The sequence below is a fragment of the Ornithodoros turicata genome, chromosome 5 (assembly GCF_037126465.1).
Source record: "Ornithodoros turicata isolate Travis chromosome 5, ASM3712646v1, whole genome shotgun sequence".
NCBI lineage: Eukaryota > Metazoa > Arthropoda > Arachnida > Ixodida > Argasidae > Ornithodoros > Ornithodoros turicata.
The window spans coordinates 5,394,686-5,418,372 of NC_088205.1; the positions used below are offsets into that span (position 1 = coordinate 5,394,686).

Below are 23,687 nucleotides of genomic sequence, written 5' to 3' on the forward strand. Positions count from 1 at the left end.
ACAACAACAACAACAAGAACAACAACAACACCGAGATCGGCATGTCGCTCGCAGCAGAAGCCTGCGAAATAGGGCCAATAGCGGCGATAAATCTTTTATTGGATGGGGGGAGAGAAAGAACGCACTGGTCCGGAAGTGCTTTCGCTTCGCAACTGAGGATGGTGGCGGCAACAAAATTTGTGCCAGACGCAGGCGCGAGAGGGGGGGGGGGGGGGGGCGTACCAGGAGGGCTTTGCGCTGCCGCGTGTAGAGGGGAAGAGTTGGAAGTGTGGTCGACTAGGAGGGAGACGAGTGAAGTAGTCTCTCCGAACTGGTATATACTCCTCATAACAAACAATAGGCAGTATATAGCAGAGGCGAGTGACGAAGTTGGAAGAGAGACGGTGGCAGAGACGTGTACGAAGCTGTCGGACGACTGACTATATCGTCGTCTGCAGATGACAGGACGTTGAGTGGTTCGGAAACTTTGGGTTGGAGGGCGGATGTGTTGACCGTTCGATTGTTGGTGGTGTTCCGTTGTGTGTGTGTGTGTTCAGAAACCGCACAGAAAAAGAAGAAAAAAGAAAGTGGGAGAGGCAGGACTAAGTTGGAGCGAATAACTGTTGCAAGGAATGCAAAGTCTGAAGGATTCAAGGAATGTTTGGTCAATGAAGCGTGGTACGATAAATGTTTTAACGGAGAAAGAGGACAGCAGGAAGGCGTGGGAGACAGGGGGTTTAGTGTTAGTCGTGGGCCGACTTCAGAAGGAACTATGCTGACATACGCGCTCGAAAGTGCGCCCCGAAAACCTCATACGACACAGCCGGTGGAACGATTTCAAAACCCACAACCGCCCATTGTTCGGCATGGCTTTGGAGTTCCCACCAACGAGAGAACTACAACTAGATACTGACGATGAGATAGGGTGTTTCACCGCTGCGGTGCAGTACCCTACCCCACTGCATGGTGAATATTATATATGAAGATGATATGGGACTGACGAAAACACGCTAAAGCGTCTGAAGCAACCTAGTGGACGGCAGGAAGTCGATGAACAGGTGACGAACCCGACGATGGAGAACAGGGGCTTCATAGGGGCCAACGAGTGCAGCTAAGGTCAGTGGTCTCTTGCTGATACGAGACAGTTCATCACGCAGTACCAGCCTTTGCGGGCCGTAGAGTTCACATTCCGTAAGAATGTGCTGAGTGTTCCCCACCACACCGCGGCCGGAGCAGAGGCTTGTGTCACAACACCTGATCATACGTTTGTATTGAGGGGTGAAAGCTACATCGAGGCGGAGTCAACGCTGGAGGGAGGTAAAATGGCGTAGTAAAGGGGCAGGGAAAGACAACAAGAAATGTGGGTCTAGTGGACCCGATAGGTGACGCCGTCTGCGCCTGGAGAGGAGCTGGCGCGTGAGAGACGTACGACAGCCCGGAATTCGGCTACTGAAAAATCCATATCCCACACACCGTTTATCACCGGCCCTACAAGCAATGGCTTCTTGGATTCCAGAAGTATGGTCATGAAGTGTGCTGCCTGAGACCTTGCAGAGATACTCTTACCAAAGCCGTGTCCCACGTCAGCCTCAGATTTTTGAGAGACAAAGCGAACGCATCCAACGGATTTCTTGGTGAGGGGGGAGTGTTTCAGACACCAGGTGACGCGCCAAATCTTGGAAGCACTAGCGAAAGGCGAGCGACCGGCGCAGAACTGGCGTCAGTGCCCTCCATCAACAGTCTGTAGTTCCTTCTAGACGAGCCGGGCTGCACGCTGCACGCTGCTGAAATGCCTTGAAGCAGACCTGTTCGTCGGGCCTTGCGTTCCGCCCTCCTCCTACACGCCCTGATGTGTTCAACGCGAGGATGCCCCTATGTCCCGTTGGGACCTTCACAGTTCGGGACGACGATCGAAGTGTGGCACTGAGGCAGGTCAGTGAGCTCTTCAGCTGACATGTTCGGGTGTGCCATGCCCAGCAACGAGAGAATTATGCAATGGTCATATTAAATATTACGTTTTAAATAAACCTCCAATCGCTCGGGTCACGATGAGTGCACAGAAGTAGGCCCGCCGCTTTCTTATACGGTTCGACCTAGTATCTACGAAAACCCTTCCGCTTGTCTTTAATCTGCCTCATCCTTCTTTCATCCTTTGTTAGTTTATCCTTTATTTCCTAATTCCTTTTCTTTTTTTCTTATTTATTTCTTATTTATTAATTTTATTTATTTATTTATTTATTTCCGGAATAGCAAGCCCACGTCCCGTTTGGTTGACCTTTCCCCCGTTTTTTTTTCCCTTTTCGTCTAATAAATATATCCCCCCTCCTCCCTTTCCGCTTTCTCTTCTTTCTCCGCACGCAAAGAAAATACTCGCGCCTAAGTGAAGTGTAATACCCCTGTCACACGGGCATTTTCGATCCTGCTCGACCGAATCTGCTTGAACCCAATGCAGATCGGATGGTGCTACACGGCCGCTTCCAAGCAGGATCGAACTTTGATCCTGCTTGACTCAAGACAGTTCCCATAACAGGATTGAGAATTTCAAGACGGCTCGACGGCCGCCATTTGCATCCCCGACCCCGGTGAACTGTCATAACTTAAGACGGACATGCGCGCGAAGCTGCAAATGATGCTTACATCGGTATACGATAAAACCACTAATATCGCTGTTATATAGGAAACGCGAAATTAATGAGTTCCGTTTATTCATTTGCCTATATTCTCGACACCGTCAACCATTCAATGCGCATTGAAAGTGGCCGTGTAGCAGCGTCAAAACTCGAGCGTGCTCGGGAAGTTCGATACAGATCGGATTCGAGAAGGATCGAAATGCCCGTGTGACAGGGGTATAATTTATGAAGCACAAATAACTTTAAATTACTATATTACGCTTGAACTATACAACAAACGCCACGAAGCATTTCACGTACAACTTCATGTTACTCAGGGGTGCGGTGAAGTTCTAGCTTACTTCGTTCTGTCCGCGCAGTCGACAGGAAGAATACCTTGAATACGACTTGTCCCTTTGAGACAGAAAAGACAAAAATGTAACATTCCCGGCTTTATCCCTTCTGAAGAAGGAGGAGGAGGAGGAAACGAAACAAAACAACATTATCGGCAGATTATAGGGCGACACACTGCACCCCCAAGACGAGCGGTATACACACGAAAAAATAAAGTCGAGACCTAGCTGTTATCAATCTCTCCGTCTCTCCTGGAACCTCTCGCCAGACCGATAAACTCGTTTTTTCTTTCCCATCCCGCTGACCCTTTCCTCCGTCCCGCCCACAAGTACAATCTGTTCGGCCGGCTGTTTCCCATTAATTTCTCTGCGCCCAGAAAGAAACCAACCTCCGGATCGATTGATCTCTGACCAATACCCTCTCCAACAAATGCCGTCATCCTTCTTCCTCTTATCTTTCTGCTCTTATCACAAAATTAGACATGAAAAAAAAGAAGAAAGAAGAAAGTGTCGGACATCGCCTACGCCCATTTTGAGCCACGAGGGTAAGCGACAGCGCCGCGTACAGGCTGCTACATCACTTTCGCTACGTATTTCTTCCTTGGGATTAATTTCCGCTTCCCGTCACGTCTCCCCACTTTCCCGGAGGAGGACCGGAAACTTATGACGTCACAACGTTCCGTGTGATGTAATGAGAGAACGCATCCAAACTCAGGGACGCAGAAAAAGATCCGCGGTTATTGTTGTTGTGGGGAGCCGGGAGCAATGGGTAATAATCGCCTACAAACGTGCACACCGTGATTCACGACCTCTTGAGACCATCCCGACACTAATGGCCGGATTGGTGCTAATGTGTAGCCGTTTAGGACTTTCCTTGAAGGAACACCTCTTATTCCGGGTCTCCTGTGAAGGCACAAAGCCATGGCACAACGGCGGCTGTGTGTGTTGAAGAGGACAAGATACTGTGGACACGATGAACAAACTCCACAAAGCAGTTTCTGGACATTATAACATCCCATGCCAGCAGTATGACCATAATAAACTAGACATGCATTGAATTAATTCAGGTGCACGCGTGACAGGCCCGGTAGATTGCTTGATTGATTTTACGAAAAAATAAATAGAAAATCCTTTCTTATACATAACTTCAATACTATCCATCCATTTGGCATTAATCAATCGCAAGGAACTTGAGAAGCACTTCACAGCCAAAAACAGTAACTAACAGCTATAAAAAATGGAAGTAGACTTTCCTCTAGCCCTTCCTAACCTCCTTTTTTTCTGCATGCTCGCTACTTCATTACTAATTACATCGCAAGCCCTTACTACTCAAAAATAACAAATTCACGCAAACGCAAATGCAACTCACAATATACCCTTAACCCTTCAGGTGCAATCTGTTAATCCACTTCTCCGCCCTAACAAAACGCACCAAAAGACGAAGGTAAAGCACGAACGTTGTTCATCTTAATCATAGAGCCATTGGTCGAATTTTCCAGTACGCACAAGAACCGACTCGCAATGCTCGCTACACTTCTTCAACACGAAATCCCCCGACACTTTAAATACCAGTGATAGGGACGGCACCTAGCAGAAGCAACGACTCCCGACACGAGGGACTCGCTTCAAACGTCGAATGCTAGTAGCTACCTAGCCTGCTGGGTGCTAGTAAGGCGCGCGTATTGAAGGTCGGGTGGTGTAACCAGCGCCTTGTACCAACACCCAACGTCTTGGGCGCATGATAACGCGTAAGGCGCGCCCCGCGCCTGATAGTGAACGGCAACATATCAACGTCTGTCCTCGTTGAATGGGGGGGGGGGCAGTTCGCCAGGAATGTTCCGTTTCTCGTATACTGTACGTTGCAGGAAGTCTGCAGAGTATCTGTAGCAACATCGCCATAGTGTGCATGGCGGTACATTGCATTGCACCGTGCGTTTCACTAATGGCGTACGTTGATGACATCGCTATCTGGTTGTGCCGAGCGAGGTCTCAGTATCGCAGGTCGTTAGCATATCGCAAGAGTACAAGAGGACTGAGCAGCTCAATATGCAAACGGTTTCTGTGCTTTTAGTTTCGGGTACGTATACGGGTACATTGAATGGTAACGAGGTTGATCTACAGATTAGACAGGTAGTCCCAGGAGGGCCGAGTTTGGGGGTTGAGGCCTGCTGCAGAGTTCGTGGGATGTTCGAGAGGCAAAGCTAGAAGACCGTGTTCCGTCCTACATGCACCTCCAGGCGCAGTTTGCCACCCATATCCTGTGATGTGACATCACTGCTCTTTTCTACTCTCGTGTGCACAGAGTTGGGATCTTGTTGGGAGTTGCAAGAGTTGGGGATCTTGCTTCAAAGTATGGGGAAGGGGATGTACGTGTTTCTGTGTTTTCCCAGCTTGCGATGGTCGTGCTTGTCTCTTTGAGCCAGTCCGCAACTTCAAGTGCCCGATGACTTGACCTTAGCGGTTTTCATATGTGGTCACAAGGTGTTTAACACACCTTTGACAATAATTCTGAAATGGCGGCAAGAAGGCCGCCAGATGCACTGTTATGCGCTTGCTGAGACCCCTCTGTGCATACCCACCGACGGAATGATAATAATAATAACCTGGGAGTACATTACACGTAAGGAAAGTTCGCCAACACTTGCGTGGCGACAAACTTGTTGTTCAACAGTGTATGTGTTCCAAGTGTCATATGTGGAGATTTCCGACGTACTTTTACTCGCCACAGGCCACCAACGAAATCGTGAGACCGTGTATCGTTGGAAGCGCACTTGGGACAGCCGCGGATTGACCACACCATTGAGGGACACGAGTCTTCTTGATACGTGCCGCACTGAGATCTACGGTGAAGTGTGCCTTACGATTCTCCGTGCGTCTATGCGCTTAGGGCCCGTACAGCTTACTCGTGACGCTGGAGAGTAGTGTTATTTTATCCTGTTCTCTCCGGACGCACTAGGGCCTTTTTTTTTTCGTTTTTCGAAATTTAGGTGAGTGTTTTGTGATGGTCCTTATAGGCGTAACCCAGCGCAACAAATCTACTATCACGCACAGCCCGAAGCATTCTTGGGGACGGTAGTGATGGAACCGCTTTCCGCAGCCGGCCACGCTCAGGCGGGCAACGTCACGACTATCGCAGCGGGGAAGCGTCCTGGGCCGACTTCAAGCGGAACTGAGAAATCTTAGGGGAAACAGCAAAGACAGCACTGCTGACGGCCGGATTCGAACCCGGGTCACCTCCCAGTCTCGGTGTGGAGCGCCCACGACCTACTCTGGACTAGAGACCTGGACAAATGGCAACCGCCAACGGGAGTGCCGGGTCATGGGCTAAGTTACGCTAGTGGCCGCTGCAAGCGCCACATAGCATAGCATTATTGGGGAGAGGAAATGACATCATGTGCAGTACTATCATCATTACCACCGTCGTTCGTCTGCTACACAGGGCTACTATAGGCTGTTGCTAAGCACGCGCTACCCTCTTCCGTACCTCTTCGTCGTTGTCAACGCAGCCCATCGTACATTGCCGCAGTTTCGGCAAATCACGTGGTAGCGAGTAGTGCTAACTAGCGCCAAATCCTATAGCGCAGCGGCGATTGCCAGAACTACTACCCCGGTGCTGGGAGCTTGGCGGATGTCCAGGTCTCTAGTATAGTAGTAGTTCGTGGGAACGCCATCATCGTAGCCACTATAGGCTACGGGAGCTGGTCGAAGCATACTTGCCACCCTCTATAGCGGCGCTTGCGAAAGTTGTTGGTGCACGCCGAGCCCGCGCATATGGCGCAGTCCAGACATTTCCTCCGTTAGAGTTCCTCAAGCGCCACTAGATTCGTTTTGCGCCAGCTCCAGGTGGTGACACTGCGTTATTGCTAAAATATTCGCTTCAAGCGGTACCTTTGTGTTATCCCCGCGTCCAATTGGTTAATACGATAGAGATGTGCCATTTTTTAATCACAATGAACAACACAAAGGTGTTGACCTCCTACGTTCAGCAATAAAGGCGTGCGGCGCCGCACATAGTCTTCGTCAGTAATACAAATCTCGAAACGAGGAGGCTTTCATCCGACTCCTACATCACCGTAAGAGCAGATTCGATTAATATCAGGGAAAGTACAATTACGTTAGGCCGTCACGTACCTGAAACTCTCCGCGCTCGTGAAAACCCGAGCACGTCGCTGATTCAATACTGCGGCGTACAGAAATTTAAAATGTTAAACATGAATCAGGTTCTCGCGGCGCTAATTCCATTAACCAGATCTATCGCGCGTTAGTGCCGGCTAGTGCTATTGCATATTCATTATGAAGCCCGTGTAGCGGATCGATCCCCTGCTAACCTTAGCGGCGTTACTGAATAAGGCAGTCTAGTGAACTGTACCGCCCTCGTAGCCGCGTTCACCTGCAGAGCTTCCTCAATGTGCAAGACTTGTTTACTGAAGCGAGACTCAAACATGGCTCGAATGCGTCGCGGTTGTTGCACGGCGAGGGTCTGTACATGAGCGAGTTGAGCGGGAAAGGAGTGGATAGAAATCGGGATCAGCTAGTTACTCCATAGGGAGCTTTTGTATGGTCTTTGAGATAATAGTTTCGAAAGCAAGACACCCTTTGAAGTGGCTTGAATGCCGAGCTTGGATTTGACAGCTTGCTTTGTCGTATAGTTTTCGTACAGTTTGCGTCGGACCCACTCAAAACTGCCGGTACCGTAACCTGTACACGCGTGAACGCCGTGCGTTTCGACGCCAACTTGAGCTCCTTCACCGTGGACCATTCAGCTTGTCCAAAGTAGTTGGTCCATGGAGCTCCCCTGCGCATCAGTGCCGGGCTCTTCGCTCCCTTTTTGCTTTTATGCAAGCAATTGAACTCCTCGAAGAGTTCTAAACAGAACTCGGACCTGTTGTCGCTTCGCGTTCACTATAATTCATGCTCTGATATTATCCTCTGTGAAGTGGGGTAGGGTCCTGTGGCTACCACGGGGAAACATCCCATGTCATCATCACTTCTCGTTGATTTATTGTTGTCGTTGTTGTACTAAAACTACCTTCTGTTCGAGGGACAGAGCAGTTGAAAAATATGAATTTGAATTGTACTTCTATATACAGGTACAGGGTGTTTTTACCTAACGTGAAAATAAAAATCGTATTTAAAAGATCCACTTGTCTGAACATGATGGAGACAACACTATTTATCTCGGGGAGAGATTTTGCCATAACTCCTGAGCACTTTTGTCAAATTTAATTCGCGAGAAATTGAATTTTCCCATTGGGCTTGGAAGCTTGGTAATGGAAAGCGGGCAATGGAAAACGGTGTTCTCCAGATTTCTCAAATCACCGGAGTTACTACATCTCGGAGAATCAACTTGACTGAAGTAGTGAAACTTGTCTAGTAAGTAAGATACAAGTAACTGCAACTAGTTACTTTACTACAAAAGTAACTCGTAACTGTAACCATAGTTATCGCTTTTGGTTAAAGTTGGTAAGTAATGTTACCGAGGTGTCGGAATACTTTGCACGCGTCATTTTTTCTCGGTTTCAATAAAATGCCCTGTCCTTTTGAACAACCAGGAGTTCCACGAAGTTAGTCACCTCATACGCGGTTCAGGGTGACCTTAAGACAAACTGCCATGGCCTTACACTGGTCCGTGGGAAATCCTCTGTTTAAAGCACGGTATAACGACGCTTGGACAGTACAATCGCCAAAATATTTTTTTAGTTACACCTATTGGGCTTTTTAGAATGTAACTGTAAAAAAGTAACTCAGTTACTCCGATGTGGCAACTGTAGCTGTAACTAGTTGCATTACATAACGACTAACTGTAATTCAGTTACTATTTTTGCAGGCGAGCTGAACCATGACATAAGTTACCCGTGACTGCAAGCAGCAACGCCACTGAGCTGAAAAAGCCAACAACAACAAGCCAAGCCAAGCCAAGCTGAATCGCATCCGATAAAATAATGCAGTTTAACGGCCCGGTTTCACCAACACCGACTAACATTTGAACCGAGATGAACGGTCCCTTAATTTGGATTTAACGCCTAACTCTGCTTTACTAAAGGGATTTATTCGCAAGTGGAAATTGCCGACTGCCAACGATCGGCCAGTGGTCGGTTTTTGGTCGGCAAGCGACTTAGTCGGCCACTGCACTTTGGATCGACATTGGTATGATGTCGCTCACAGTTGTGGTTGGCGAACGACGACGGGCCGAGAACGTTGTGCGGCGATTTGCGGGCGTGCTATTGAGAGTTTTGCGGAATGAAGGCGGGCCAATATCGGCCCGGCACTGCAAACAAACCCAAAAACAATGCAGCTGCTACTCCAAACAAAAAAGAAAGAAAAGACGCTTTGACGGTTGGCAAAAAGTTGGATGACAGTGGGCCAACGACCCTTTCGGTCAGCCAACGCAATAACCAACGCAAATTCGGTGCAATGTTGCATAGTGGTAGATAAAGCGAAGTTTGGAAAGCCATCGGCCGGGGGGCAGATCTGTACCAAGTAACGAGCTCGTTGGCCAAGCACGGCTACGTTGGTCTCTTGCAAAGCTTGGTCCAATCTCGGTATGCTGCCTTGGGGAGAGCGAAACGCGGAATGGTGTAGCACTGTATCACTTCGATTTTCGATTGGCCGAGTGATTGTGTCAAACCGAAAGCAGTAAGAAACAGAGACGTTATCTTCATGGTGAGCTAGTACTACAAGAAATTCCTCATTTCAGTGTTGTTTGTGTACGTTCTTCATTTTGACTCCCACGCGAACAGGACTCTCGAATTTGTGGAAGGTCGCGAGACAACCTATGTATAGTGTCTGTTCTCAGGAATCTCTCATCTGTTCCTCAGGAAAGAAATGCAATTGCTTTTCTTTGTGCGCATTTTTATCCTAGTGGTCTCGGGAACATTGCGAGCTTTTATCATTCTCCTTCTCTCTATTGTTTGCACTTTTAACGCCGTGTCTATTGTGGAAAAAGTTTTGCGCATTAAAATGCCGTGCTCACTGTCTGTTGTAGGAAATACGAGCAACAAACAAAGAATGATAAATCGTTACCCTACGCCACGAGATAATCGAGTATGAATATGAGTGAAGCCTGCTTTGGCCTAACTTGGCACAAAGATCGATGAAAGGGATAGGGCGCAGACTAACTGGTGCGTGACGATGAAGGAACGAATAACCGAGAGACACGGGACAGGAAGACAAGTTTGTCTTCGTGTCCCGTGTCTCTCGGTTATTCGTTCCTTCATTGGCACAAAGTCATTGGCCAGGGTACAGATCCGTATCAAGAAACAAGCTTGTTGGCCGATAACGCACCAACCAAAGTCAGGTAGGCCAGCCTAGCTTTTGCCAAGCTTTGCCCGACCTTTGTTTGTGTCTTGGGCATAGTTGACCCATCGTTGCCGTTAATCGGTGGGTCGCCATCTAGCCGACAAAGGGCCGGCTGCTGCCCGGACTTGGTTCTACCCTAGTCCGGTGTTGGCCCCATGTCATATAGATCGGTCTCCCACACTGGCCCAAGGTTGGCAATATTAAGTCGTGCCGAGTAAGGCCAACGTCAACCCCAAGCTTGGCACAAACTTTTTTTTCGCAAGGACGGCCCAACGACTTTTCGGTCGGAAGCACACTTCGGCCCGGCATTTTGCCGATGTTGTTTTTCCCCTTGGGAATTGTTACTGAAACGTTCATCACGTCACCGACGTTCGCAAAAAAAAAAAAAAAAAAAAAAAAGAATTGAGCGTTAACTTCCAGTTTTAGCAACGCTTGATCTCGCTTCAAAGTCAACCAGCGTTTGGTGAAACCGGGACTTCGTGGTTAAGACAGCATAGGCAATCACAATGTCGTCTCGAGAACTTCCAGCGCCTCCTCCCACGAGGGAAAGAAAGAGAGAGAGAGAGAGAGAGAAACAGAGGTCACTTAAATATTAATCAGGGAACATGTTTTAGGTCTACAGGACATAGCACAGCTTTCAGCTAATGACTGAGTATCAAAGCCTACTTTAAGCCAACTTTAAAGTTACATTTATGCGTTCATTTAAATTGCACGCATATCCTTTCGTGCAAGGACAGCCGGCGAATAACGCATACAATGTGTCAGGGAGCTGTTCACTCGGAGGCATCCATTTTTTGTATACGTTGGGTAGCACAAGCGTTCTTCCTTTCTTTTCTTTTTTTTTTTTTGTTTAACTTCTTCCGCGCTTTAAATAAACGACGGAGTGACAACAGCGCTATCTTTGGCTCTTCAACTTTGACTCCTGTAGCGCCCCCTCCCCCCCCCCTCCCTCACTTGCGTCAAGCGAGGATTACTTCTCTTTACTTGTCCCCGCTTGTCAATCGTTTATTTTGCTCAAAATGTCTTGTTTATCATTTCCCCCCGTTTGTTTCCTTTAGTGGATGCTGGTCTCGCAAGACTTATTGCTTGGGGCGCTGCTTCTAGGCATTTTTGTGAGCAAGACTGCGCGGATGCTTCGGAGATTAAACTTTTTGGTTCCGAGAAACAAAGGACAAAAAACGTACGCGTATTCGCAAGCTAATTTCCTGCGTCTTGTAAGTCGTACGAATTTGTTTATTCGATTTTGGGTCAGTGAATCTAACGGTTCCACTTTGCTTTATGAAAAAAATTTTGCTTGATGCAGTGCAGTGGATGATGTGCTAACAATAGATCGACGTAGCTGTACGCTTGCTCGTTTGCACCAAAAGAAATTCTGCTGTATGAAATTTTGACATGTTTGTGGGAGAGGGACCGGTTCATAGGCTTGCCTGGTGGTTCTGCTTTATACCATGAACTCTACCGAGCACTTACATGAAGAGAAGGTGAGTTCAGTTGAGCTCAGTATGTCGCTGTGAAAGTAGCTCCAAATGAGATTGAATCTGCGTAACTGAGTATGACAGTCTTGGTTTACCAAGACTTAGATTGCGGTAAAAGGTTAAAACAATCAATCGAAAAAGTGGACTGCCACTAAATCGTTGCACTTATGAACTGTAACACATCGCAATATTGCGAACCACACAAACACTGCGTAAAACAGAAAAAAAAGAAAAAAAAAGAAACATAAGTCGTGTCCATTCGTGCCTCCAAGAAGGCTCCTCAGCGGCCTACTTTAGCAGGTACGATGAAAAAAAAAAAAAAAAAGAAAGAAAGAAAATAATGAAACAAATATCCAAGCGATGATTAAAAAAAAAATAACAGTACGCGATGTGCGCATGTGTGTGTTCGGTGGTGAATCAAATAAACCGCCACATATCGGCGACCCCCGGAACAACAGTTGCATAAACTTGAGCGTCCTTAAAAAAAAAAACAACAACAACAAGTTTATTTTATGATGATGATTGGGAAGTTCATCGCCAGAGACGATACTCTACCGTACTGCTGGTTGTAGTAGACAAGTAGGTAAAACATACCTCGACTGACCTGCAATATCAGTTACTGAAAGTTTTTATGCGTTACTTGTTTCGGAGGTTGCTCCGAATTGTAATAGAGAATAGTTTGTCAGTTTCTAAGGGTTTTACGTCGCCAACAACTTTCGTGTTTATGATAATTATTTCCCATTCCATTATTTTGTAGAGTGATCCTGCAGCGCTTGGGAACATGCTTAATTACTTAGCTTGTTTTTTTTTTCATTATATTATATATTCACATAGATTATTTGAGTTTGATTATAGAAAAAAAAAACGGACGATATTGAATTCGTCCCTTGACCAATTCTGCTCCTCCCACAAAGGAAATGAAATGAATGAAAGGAGAAAGAAAACTGTAAAGACGAAAAGGTAAAAATAGATAGATCGATCATGCATTTCTCATCCATGTACCATTTCAGGTTTACAAGTAGAGACACGGCACATACTGTATTTTCTAAGGTGATCGACAACCGAATGACAGAATGCATGTTTCCTTGTTTTGTTTTTTCCCTGTACTGTTGATAAAATAACAGATCCCACGCATATCATGGCTACAACACGTACTCCACAATTTATCTTTTAGCCTGTCTAACCTCAGCCTTTTCGATCGTGTCAGGGAGTAGAATACAAGTAATCCTATTGATCGAATCGAATGAAACCTTTATTCAACAAACTTACCGTGACGGAAAGCAAGAAGAAAAGCTGCTTAGATAGGATTGGATCGGATAAAAATAGAAAGAAAAAAAAAAAATGTCGGGCTCCATGGCATCCGCAGCTCGCACCGACCGCTCAGTGTCGGGGGAAGGGTTAATAAGGAGTTTTAGCGGATTGCAGGGTGTCCAGTGTAATGGTTCCGAAAATGCGATAAGTCAATTCACGTTGTTCTTCTGAAATGTCTGACATCACATTGCTGCTCTGCTTGGTTTTGACGGGGGGGCTTACACTAATAAATCTTTAAGAACAAATCCTTTAAGAAAAACTCTTTCGAAATACAATGTTTTATAATAAACCGCGTAAAATTCCCCGGCAAGGAATCAACTGCGCAAAAATCCCCGCCCAAAAAACAATCGCTCAAGAATAGAGTACTTCCAGCATACTAAAACTTCCTGATGAGGAAAGTACAGCTATAATGAGCTCGATTGAGCATCTGAAGACATCGCGAAGTATGCTACACAAAATTCGGATAATTCGGATAGTGTGACTTTTCAGTTTTAGTTTTGTGTCCTTCCTTTGCTGTTCTTCTTTGTCTTTTCCTTTTCTTTTCTTCTTTCCCTTTTCTTTTCCATTTTCTATTTTTTGAAATAGCAAGCCGACCTCCGTCAGGCTGACATTTCCCTTCTTTTTTCTCAATAAACATATCCCCTCCCCCACTCGGATAATTCCTCACAAGTTACGGAAGAAATGATTATCCCCACTACGTGCAGAAGAGAACAGTGAGAACTACTTCATAGTCGATAGCCACAACAGAGAATTAGAAAAAAAAAATTAAAAATCCTAGAAACGTCACTGACCGTTATTCTAATATTGCGTATCTTTCTCTATGTGTTCTATGCTGTAACGTCTCGACAAGACAAAAAAAAAAAAAAAAAAAAAAACTACGTAACGTACAACATCCTTAATCGCACGACAGAGGCTCCCAAGTTAAGGCGTACACGAACGGACATCATAAAAGCGTACTTCAGAAAAGATGCAAGGGCGAACGCGGCGACCGTCATGCAAAATGCAAAAAGGCAGCCCGGAAAGTCATTATCTTCATTTTCCAGGAAAGCACAAATTGTTTTGCGTCGGACCAATTAAACGGTCGTAACAATTTAAGGTTGAAATTTTCTTTAAAGATTCCTTTCTCGTTGGGGGTTCCGCGTGTATACGGCGTAATCAAAGATGAAGATAACGTCAATATAATTGGATTCTTCTTGTTCTTTTTTTTTTTTTCGTTTTTCTCGCAAATATTCCTGCATCGTATAATTTATGGAAGATAATGGAAAGAAATTAAGGTGCACATACCATTGCTGAGCAGAAAATCGATTCCAGAAAAAATGTGCTGCAGTTTTGCGCGAGCTGCAGCTTTGGGTATCTATGAGGATCTATTGAGGTACCGAAGAAAAAGAAGAAGAAGAAGAAGAAGAAGAAGAAAAGCGAAATAAATAACGATTAAAAACTCGAAGTCATCAATCGATTGCCTATTGTGTGCGGAAGACATTTTCGTGCGTCTGTGCGTGAAATGGACTTCCATTGTAAAAGGCACGGCTGAAAGAGCGCGAATATATACATGTATACCAGTGTGAACATCCATTATATTCCCACGACAACCGGACTAACGAAAAGTAACATACGCTGCGCTCTTTTTCCTTGGAGGCTTTACGTCCGAGTTCAATTAACAAAAATGCACATGGTACTTTTAGCTTAGAATGCCGCTCTTGAGTTGGCGATAATCAGCTTTTCGAAAGACCTACGAGAGGTTGATGATGATGATGATTTGGGTTTTTTTGGCGCAAAAGCTACTAGGGCTATAATGCGCCAAACATCAAGGTAATGTGATGAACCCAGTACCTACGAGAGGGTTGATATATGTTTATTAAGAAAGACAGAAAGGAAAGGTTAGCTAGGCAAAGAGCCGGCTTGCTATTCCAAAAAAAAAGGAAAAAGGGAAGAAAAAATGGGGAAAAGAAGGAAGGAAAGGAAGAAAGAAAGAAAGAAAAGACACTATAGAACAACGTCACATGCAGTTCACGAGTCCTGAGACTGAGAAAACTGAGGACAGCGGCAGTGACAGCCCACTGGTCGGGGTGCGGGACGGAGGCCAAGGACAGCAACCAACGAAAAGTCGTTCCAGCCAATCTGGAGCAGACGGCAACGGAGGGTGTTCCTATGGTGAAGGTGCTACTGACAATGCAGGAGCTGGTGTGGGATGTCAGCTTCCACGCCACAGACATTGCAGTTTGGTGAATTTAGCCGACCCATTTTGAAGAGAGGTGAGAGGGATTTCATGTAAAAGCAGATAAGAATAAGATATTGCCTCTGCTGGTTTGTGACGTCATGTCATCCGCCCAATAGTGACGCGCGCGCGCCTCCTTACTTTCTTTTCTTTCGCTGTTATATTGGGCGTTACCCATCACGTGGCTGAAGCAGAGCAGTCGACCGGTGGCCCTTGTCCCGTGCCGTAGCAGACGACTCGCCGGCCAATAAAAGTACTCGGATGATCTGACGTCTCTAGTCGCCAGAAGGAGCTGGGAGAGGCGCGCTCTTGGTAACTAATATTCTCAGGAAATGTGCGCGTCCAAAAGGAAGTATTTTTAGGGAGGGAGGGAGTAACTTTTTCGGGTTTTTGATGTTTCCACTGAAGACGAACAAAGGTCGCACACACATGTAACACATGTAAGAATGGGTCACATACGTCCCCAGAAATGCACCCATGCGTGTCAGCACTGTCTATGCCTTCGGAGATTAGCGCTGGTAGGTCACCCACAAAAAAGAAAAAAAAAAGATTACGAAAGGACTTAATAGACAAGAGGGGAAACAAAAACACCCAAAGGCACAATCATCGCGTGATCTCTCCCGAAATTCCAGATTTAAAGTAAGCACAGGATCCCCCCTCCCGGAAAATCTCGGAAAGGCATTTAATCCGAAAAAACTACACTCCCTAAATATGGTGAGTGGCATTTCCTAAGGTAGCAAGTACATATCACGCGATGTGTCGATGTGTCTTCGACTAGAGTCATAACGAGGCAAGTTTGCGCCCAGGGCAGAGTGAATTTGAAGAGCCCCCCTCTCTCCCACTGCCGTCATAAGCCCTGTAAACAAAGAAATGAAAATGCTTATTTGCACTGCCGAGATCGTAAATTCAAATTTTCTTCGTTCCCGCTTTGTCCTGTCCAACCAGCCTACCAGGGCCTGCCGTTCGGCGCCCTGTGTCTGCTGATGCGCAAGCAGTGTCTGGTGATGGCAGTTTCGTAAATACATTTCGTCTGAAACCTGGTAAGCTCGTTTTGTTGCAGTGGCACAAGCTTTGATTTGGTTTCAGAAATAATAATAAGATGGAGAAGTTGGCCCTATACTCTGACTCCGGCACGCTATTAGGATGGCGCTATCAGATTTCTAGAAGCATGTGTGTTCCGCGAGAGTCCTGAGGAAGAAATTCACAGAGCGGGACGCAGCTTGCCAATCTGCGGCTGAGTGGTCACCGAGTACTTTGCCGATATCGAAACGTTCGTTGGGGTATTTGCCCAACCGCGTAACACTTCAAGGCTTGCTATGTATCGCTCGCTCGAGTTACTTCCCATTTCCCGAACTTGTGCTAGTAGGCGAAAAATGCTAGCACTTGCTCTTCTGAAAGGTGACATATACTGTCACACGTCTTCTCCTTTCCCATCCGTCTTTGAACTCTTTCACTCGCTTATTTTTTTCAACCTCTCTTTTACTTTTCCCCTTGGATCTTGGTGCTGCTAATATCCCAACTTCGGGCAAGAATGCTTCCTGTGGCTGGAGTAAACACGAACTGCCGATCGAAGGACAGAATTGGGTATACCTCCTTTCACCAATCTCGAGTGGGCGCTATCGCAGTGTGGCAGAGCCTGATCCATACTTCGCTGACGCTCGCGAACAGAGCGACCGTTCAGCGCGGTGTCCGAAGACGTGTAATGAGGTTTAAACCTCAGCGCAGCATAAATTGTCAGAACAAAAAAATACTTCCGCGTATCAAGGTTACTTTTGAAAAAAAATCTAATTAATCTCAATTAGCCTAACCGAAACTTAATTTCGTTATTTAATCCAGCACCAAATTTCAACCAATTCGAAAGTTTTTATCTAACACCCCATCGGCCCTACTCAGATGCCACCGCAACCACATAAATAAAGGTAGACTCTCGAAGCAGCTCCAAAATTAAGAGCTTTCTAATAGTTCACTGTGCTTCGGGGAAACTTTCCACAGCTTTCACACTTCAATATTTCCTTCGAATAACGCAGAAAGATGTTCTGAAATATACGAAAAGCGGCTCCCACTGGCAACGTTGTCAAGAAAAAGAATTCGCTTCTCTTTGGTCAGTCCTCCGTCGCTCGGGTCCCAAACCTGCTGCAAAACGCCGTGAAGAACCGGTCCATTCATCGCTTCTCCCCGTCAATCCTGCAAGTGTGCATCTGTCGTCGCACCTCACGGACCTTCTCGCCTCCCCGAAGTTCTGCGACCTTTAGGTCAAAATCATGGCGCTGTGGCTGGTACGAGGTTACCTGACATATCGCAGTTACGTTATCGTTGAACTCCTAATGAAGCGTTTTCGTGAGCCAGTACGAAAACAAATCGAGCAATAAAGACGAGGGAAGGCAAAACAAAACATATTACGGGCTAGTCGTCACCCATGCGGGCGGCATAAATCCATTCCAGTGGGTTCCCTGACACAGCGCTCCCTCCGTTTACGACGTCAATATTGACCTGGAATAGGCCAAGAAGCTCCTCACAACCCCCCCATAACGTTCATTTATCCTTTCTTTGTTTTTGGCGTCACATCGCGTCGAGTACACTGCAGAGGCAGATGATCAAGAAATGTGACAGACTTGGGGAGCAATCGAGAAAACCTCGCCCTGACACAGACGGGAAAGAAAACAAAGTCGTGCGTCTTCAGTGGCGCGGCAGTCTATTGCGCCACCCTTAATGAAATGTATGTGGTTTGCTCGAAAAACATACTAATTAAGATGTACTAGAGTAGTACTTTCGAGCTCTTGTCGGAAGCTAATTCGTATACTGCTCCCTGTGATTAAGAATCTCATTAGGCCACTTTAAATTACATACACAAAAAAAAAGACACGGGTTCATCTCTAATTTGTTTTAAAAAAACTTCAGACGTACAATACGCCAAAATAAACGTGCGTCGAATGTGTCATACACAGAGGTGGCATCCAATGTATTGCTCCGTAGACGAAAGCGTGCTGGGCGAACGCAATGCATCATGGACGGGTCCTGGTCGCACGTCACGATAAACGTCAAGGCACACGTGACCTTAAAGATGGCGGCGCCCGTGATCGGCGGCCAAACCGTTTGTAAACAAATGCGGTTGTTGTTTCTGCGCAACGTTTTGGATGTCTTTCGATCACGGTAGTTATTTTTATCCGATAATCTCGCAGTAAAACGCGCAGTTTTGCGCATGAGTCCTCGTACTGTTGACGATTTCCGAAGATGTGATGACGACCGCGCGTTAACACTCTCTGAGCCGATGCGATGTACTCAAACTAAGGAGAAATGGCGGCTACCATGTTGCGGAAGAAGCACCGCGTAGTTTACGCTGGCTAAATACGTTCATCTCTTGGCGTTATGACGACGGAAATATGTCGGTAAGCGGCAAAACGACATGTAAACAAAGTCACATGACCTCAAAATGAAGTTTTTTACGAGCTGCGACCAGGATAAGATGGCAGTTTTGCCAAAAAGCACCCGCTTGAGGGTTGTTACAACAATGGCGGGTTTGTGTCACCCCTGTGGTGGTATACAGGGAGGACTACAGGTGTACAGTACAAGCACTTTACAAGCATGGATACTGCGGAGTGCAGATATCAATATAGAGAGGAAGACGCTTCGCCTAACGTATCATAAAATTCTATTGAAAGGGACTGTAAAGTGAATATGGTAAAGGTATAGAAACTGTGTGCTTTTCTGAAAGCTTGCAACCTGGCCGCGTCAGATACGCACAACAGCCCTGCTGTACTTTTTTACATTTTGCAACATTTGCTTACATTTTACAACATTTTTTAGCAATCTAATTTCAAAGATTGCTGCGCCATGTAAAACTGCGGAATCCAACACGCGGCAACCCTGAGGCGACTCGCGCGCCATCTATTGAAAACGCGAGCAACTATAGGCTAGGCTAGCCATCTGGCAGGTTGTGGCCCGTTGCAATGTGCGCTTCGTCGTCGAATGTGAACGGTTGTTGATTCCCGTGATACTAGAACGTAAAATCGCCCGGACGAAAAGGCACAGAGCAGGAGGAGCAGACGACACGGTGAGAGATAGAGAAAGGCCAACAGATGGCACACATCGCGCAGATATTTCTTACACGTTACAACAGTTTAAACCGAACTTCTCAAAAGTTGCTGTTATACTTCAGAACGCGTAAAAAACAAAAAAAAATAGCAACCTGTCGCAAATGCGTTACGGAGTACTTCAATATCACATGATACATGCCCGCCACTCTGAGGCGGGTGTTTTCTCGGGGGAACGTAGAAGGTCGCCACCGTGCAGTTTCTAGAGGTGTTCAAAATTAATTAGTTCGAAAAGTATGAAGAACTGAGGGGCGATGACTCGTACGCGTCATCACACAGCCAAGTTCAACGTGATGATATCTTAAAATATTGCGGTTAGGTTTCACTTTACAGACCCTTTAAAAACCGACTTTTCTGAAAAAAAAGACAAAAAACTGCGGGGTCAACCGTACTTCGGTGAACTTTTGCCATGACTTACGAGCACCTTGATAAGTTTTCACTCGCGATAAATGGAATTTTCTCACTAGAACCCTTTGCAAACTCAACGTGTACGCTAAGGCAGCGTTCACACGGGGCAACTTTTTGCAGCAACTATGAGAACTTTGGAGTTGCTGTCAGCCGGCAACCTCCAGCAACTCGAGTTGCTCAGAGTTGCTGCGAATCGCTCCCCGACCGAAAACTTGAGAAGTTGCTCGTGCATCGGCCAATCAGAGAGGGAAGCATTGCCACGTGACTCCCGATGGCGTTGTGGATTTCATTCGTGGGTTCATGGGTTCAAATCCTGCAGGTGCAGCTGAAAACTAACTTTTTCTTTTTTTACGAATTTCACGGAAACATATCAGTTGCCACTTCTGGAAGGTAATAATGATCTATTGGGGCAATAAAACTGACTGAAATTTGATAAACAGCAGCTAAAGAAAAGATTCCACCAGTTCGATTCGAACCCACATTGTCCGGTCGCCATAAGGTTGCTTGTGGGTGGAGCTACCGAGTTGCTGCGTGTGAACGCGGACTAACTCACGCAAACTTTTCGTTCTTTTTTTTTTCAGAACCAAAATGCGAATTGTGATTTACCGAAATCTACCACAAAATACCGTGCCTATAGCGTAATGGTAAAAGAAAACTGCGTGAATTTAACCAAGAATACACCGCAACGCCAGTTCAACGAGTGCATCGAACCGCATAGCCCCCATAGATAAACAGCAAACCCAGCAAACGCCTACACCAAATTTACGTCCTGCCGACCATGAAAGAAAGCATATATCTATTAAAAAAAACATCGCCCTGAGATCAGTGTGGCGCCTACGCACAAGTCGGAGCAGGCACGCGGGCGGAAACTCGCGTCTCAACCAGAAGGCGTTTGGCTATCTTTTTTTTTTTGTTTTTTCGCCAACGTCTGAGGAATCAAACCGCCAAGAAATATGACGAGCGTGCAACTTTTATAAGCGATGACAAGTACGGCCCGCGTAGGTGAAGCGAGGAAGAGACGCTATTTTCATTCGGGTAGGATATGTCACGACCAAACGCGACACGCGCCGCAGCTTGTGCTGACGCTTTAATACAGCGACCCGGGACTTCTCTATAGCTCCGCGTATTGGTTCGCGAAAGCGATGATGTGCGATGGACTTCTTCTCCCTCGCCCTAGAGACGCAAACAAGGATGGCGGCGAATGTCCGATGTGACTCACGATGCAAGGAAGCGTGTTCAGTATTCAAAGATGGGTGAACCTTATTTTCAAGTGAAGTTTCGTGAAGTTTATTTCAGCCGTTGCATCGAGAAGAATGAAGCAAAACTTGAAAAGGGATGGATCACGGCCTTGGACTGTAACCCTGATGTTGAATTCCAATGGCAGATTCGGAGCGTTTCCAGAGCAAGTTTTGTTGCTCCGCCGAGAGCAAGTCTGTTCGATTGGCAGATTCGGAACAGTTCTGGAGTCTTCCAATGGGAGCTTCGGAGCGGCATTCGAGCCAAGGTCGCTCCATGGAGCAACCCAGACTAGAGCCCTGCACGGGCCGACTTTTCCGGGCCCGACCCGGCCTTGGCGCATCGAAAAATGGCCCGGCCCGACCCGGGCCCGGACCTTCATATTTTTATGCGTCCCGACCCGGCCCGGCCCGGTGATAAAGCCCGGCCCGACCCGGAATCTAAGCAAATAGAGCCCGGCTCGGCCCGGTGACCCGGCGAGTAGATTCCGGCATAGTATTTCCAGCCGCGACGTACGCGTGTCTGGCGATTATCAACCAAATTTATCAGTAAATTTATAAGGAGACAAGACAAACATAGAAGTGATGGCGGTTTAACACCATAACCGCACCAGACCAAATTAAATCCAGAACGTACGCAGGCATGGGCGTTACAGTTACACTGTCAAGATTTTGCAGATTTAGAATGCTGTCGACAAACTCCTTCTCCCAGTCCATACCCCTCTCACCAAGCTATGCCAAGTGATTGTGAAATACGTGAGGAGTGAGGAGCAGTGTAAAGTGGCTTTCAGAATGTTCTAGAGGGTCGAATCATATGCCTAATGCTGTATCCTTTGCTTGTCTTTGCAAAATATGCACAGGATTGACACAAGCGCATGATGATATGAACTAATGCATCTCCATTGTGTGGAATTAGCTGCGTGGCCCGGCCGGGCCTGACTCTCGGAAACATATCTGTCGGCCCGGGCCCGGCCCGGCCCGCGGTGGTGGCGTATTTTGTCGGCCCGGGCTCGGCCCTGCCCGCAGCACACAGCCAATAACAAGCCCGGCTCGGCCCGCGAGCCGGGTCGGGGCCCGTGCCCGTGCAGGGCTCTAACCCAGACTGCTCCGCCAAAATAGGCAGATTCAACCGGAACTCTACGTGACGTGTCACTTGTCGCTCGTGCTACCTATTTCCTGTCTCTGCTTCGGCAACATGGCCGCTTCCAGACGCGTCTTCGCCGTGACTAGTATTTCGCGTCGTACGTTAGCAATTTTGTTTCTTGAAGAAAGCAATAAGCCAGACATCACCAGGGCAACGTTAGGAGATTAGGAGGACCTTGATGTTGCAAAACATGGCGTTGTATCGGAACATGAGTACAATCTTCTTCTTCTTCCTCCGTCTCTGGCCGCCATCCACCAAGAAAGATTGGCCAGTGATTGGCCAACTCCAAGTTGGGCGCAAGTGTTCCAGTCGCAGATTCGGATCACATGCTCTAGGCCAGATCAAGCCGCTCCACTGCGGAGTGTGCCACTTGCTCCGACTCTGCCATTGGAATTCAACATGAGAGCATCTGCGAGTTTAGGCCGGCGTCGAAATCGACTTCAGCTGTGTGTTTGAGGTCCACCCTGGGGTCCACCACAGTTTCACGGCATAACACGCTCCTATCATCCCGAATAACACCGTTTTCTCTCCTTGATTTGTTGAAAACGGGAGACGTACAGCCTTTTGTGACACCTACGCAGTTGTGTTAGCTGTCACGAGGCGGCGTACGTCTCGCCCTTTCCACGAATCAGGAGCGACAACAGTACCATTATCTGCAATGGCGTGTTATGTGATGAAGCTCTGTTTCAACAGTACAGCATGTAGAAACACAGCTGCGAGTTAATGAAATGCTTAAAGGGGTTACGAAACTTCGTCTCAGGTTATGCAAAATAGTATTAGAACTACTACTTATCATTACTATTAACATTATTGAACCTACGTCACTGCAAGCGTTTCCGCCAGTGAGGTAGCGCAAGAGAAGTCACGTGCTTCCAACTACCAATGGTAATGGTCGTGGCTCACGCTCCTCTCACGTCAAAACTTGACGCGTACGTGTGTTCGACGGTTTATATCTCGCCATGTACCAGACGTAAAGAAATAATTCTTGTCGAATTCTCTTCGAATCCCGGCGTCAAGACATTTTTCCTGAGTTGTTTGATTTCATTCAATCATTCTTGTTCCCTGCATACTATATTGCGTGCAGTAGAATGCGTGCATAATGTAATGCACCGCGTACGGTGTTATAGTCCAACAATTACTACACATTTTGATTGTATCGTAAAAGCGAGAAGAGTTTATTGCGCCCCAAACTTTGCAGACTGATAGCCACTTGTGTGCATTTTTATAGAAATTTTTGCAAGCGATTTTTGTAAGTTTTTTGGTAAGGTGCTGTAGAAGAAAAAAAAGCAAACAAACAAACAGAAATCACGGAAATTCTTACTCCACGCAAAAGAAGAAAAAGAGAAGGTCGATACTAGCTGTGTAAAAGGTATGACGTACGACAGGGTCGTGAGGAGCTCGGTTCCCTCTTCGTCTAGATGGTTCGAGGCGAGTTTTCGTCGGTCCTCCGCACCCCCCCCCCCCCTCCTCGCCCACACACACGCACATCACCCTAAGAGGAAAAGTCGAAGAAAAAGAAGAAGAACAGTCTCTGTTCGAAATATCGGCGGCTTCTGTCCTGAGGCAAC

General features: G+C 46.7%; 2 protein-coding genes across 3 annotated transcripts in view; one reads left to right on the forward strand and one right to left on the reverse strand.

Annotated features, from left to right (window-relative positions):
* LOC135393818 (cell adhesion molecule Dscam1-like) overlaps positions 1 to 23,687 on the reverse strand; it is a 235,166-nt gene that overhangs the window by 177,002 nt on the left and 34,477 nt on the right. The window lies entirely within an intron of this gene.
* Positions 19,231 to 23,687, forward strand: part of LOC135393820 (isatin hydrolase-like) — a 112,234-nt gene continuing 107,777 nt past the window's right edge. Inside the window, exon 1 of the mRNA XM_064624104.1 lies at positions 19,231 to 19,292. The gene's annotated coding sequence lies outside the window, so the exon portion shown is untranslated. The remainder of the gene's footprint in view (positions 19,293 to 23,687) is intronic.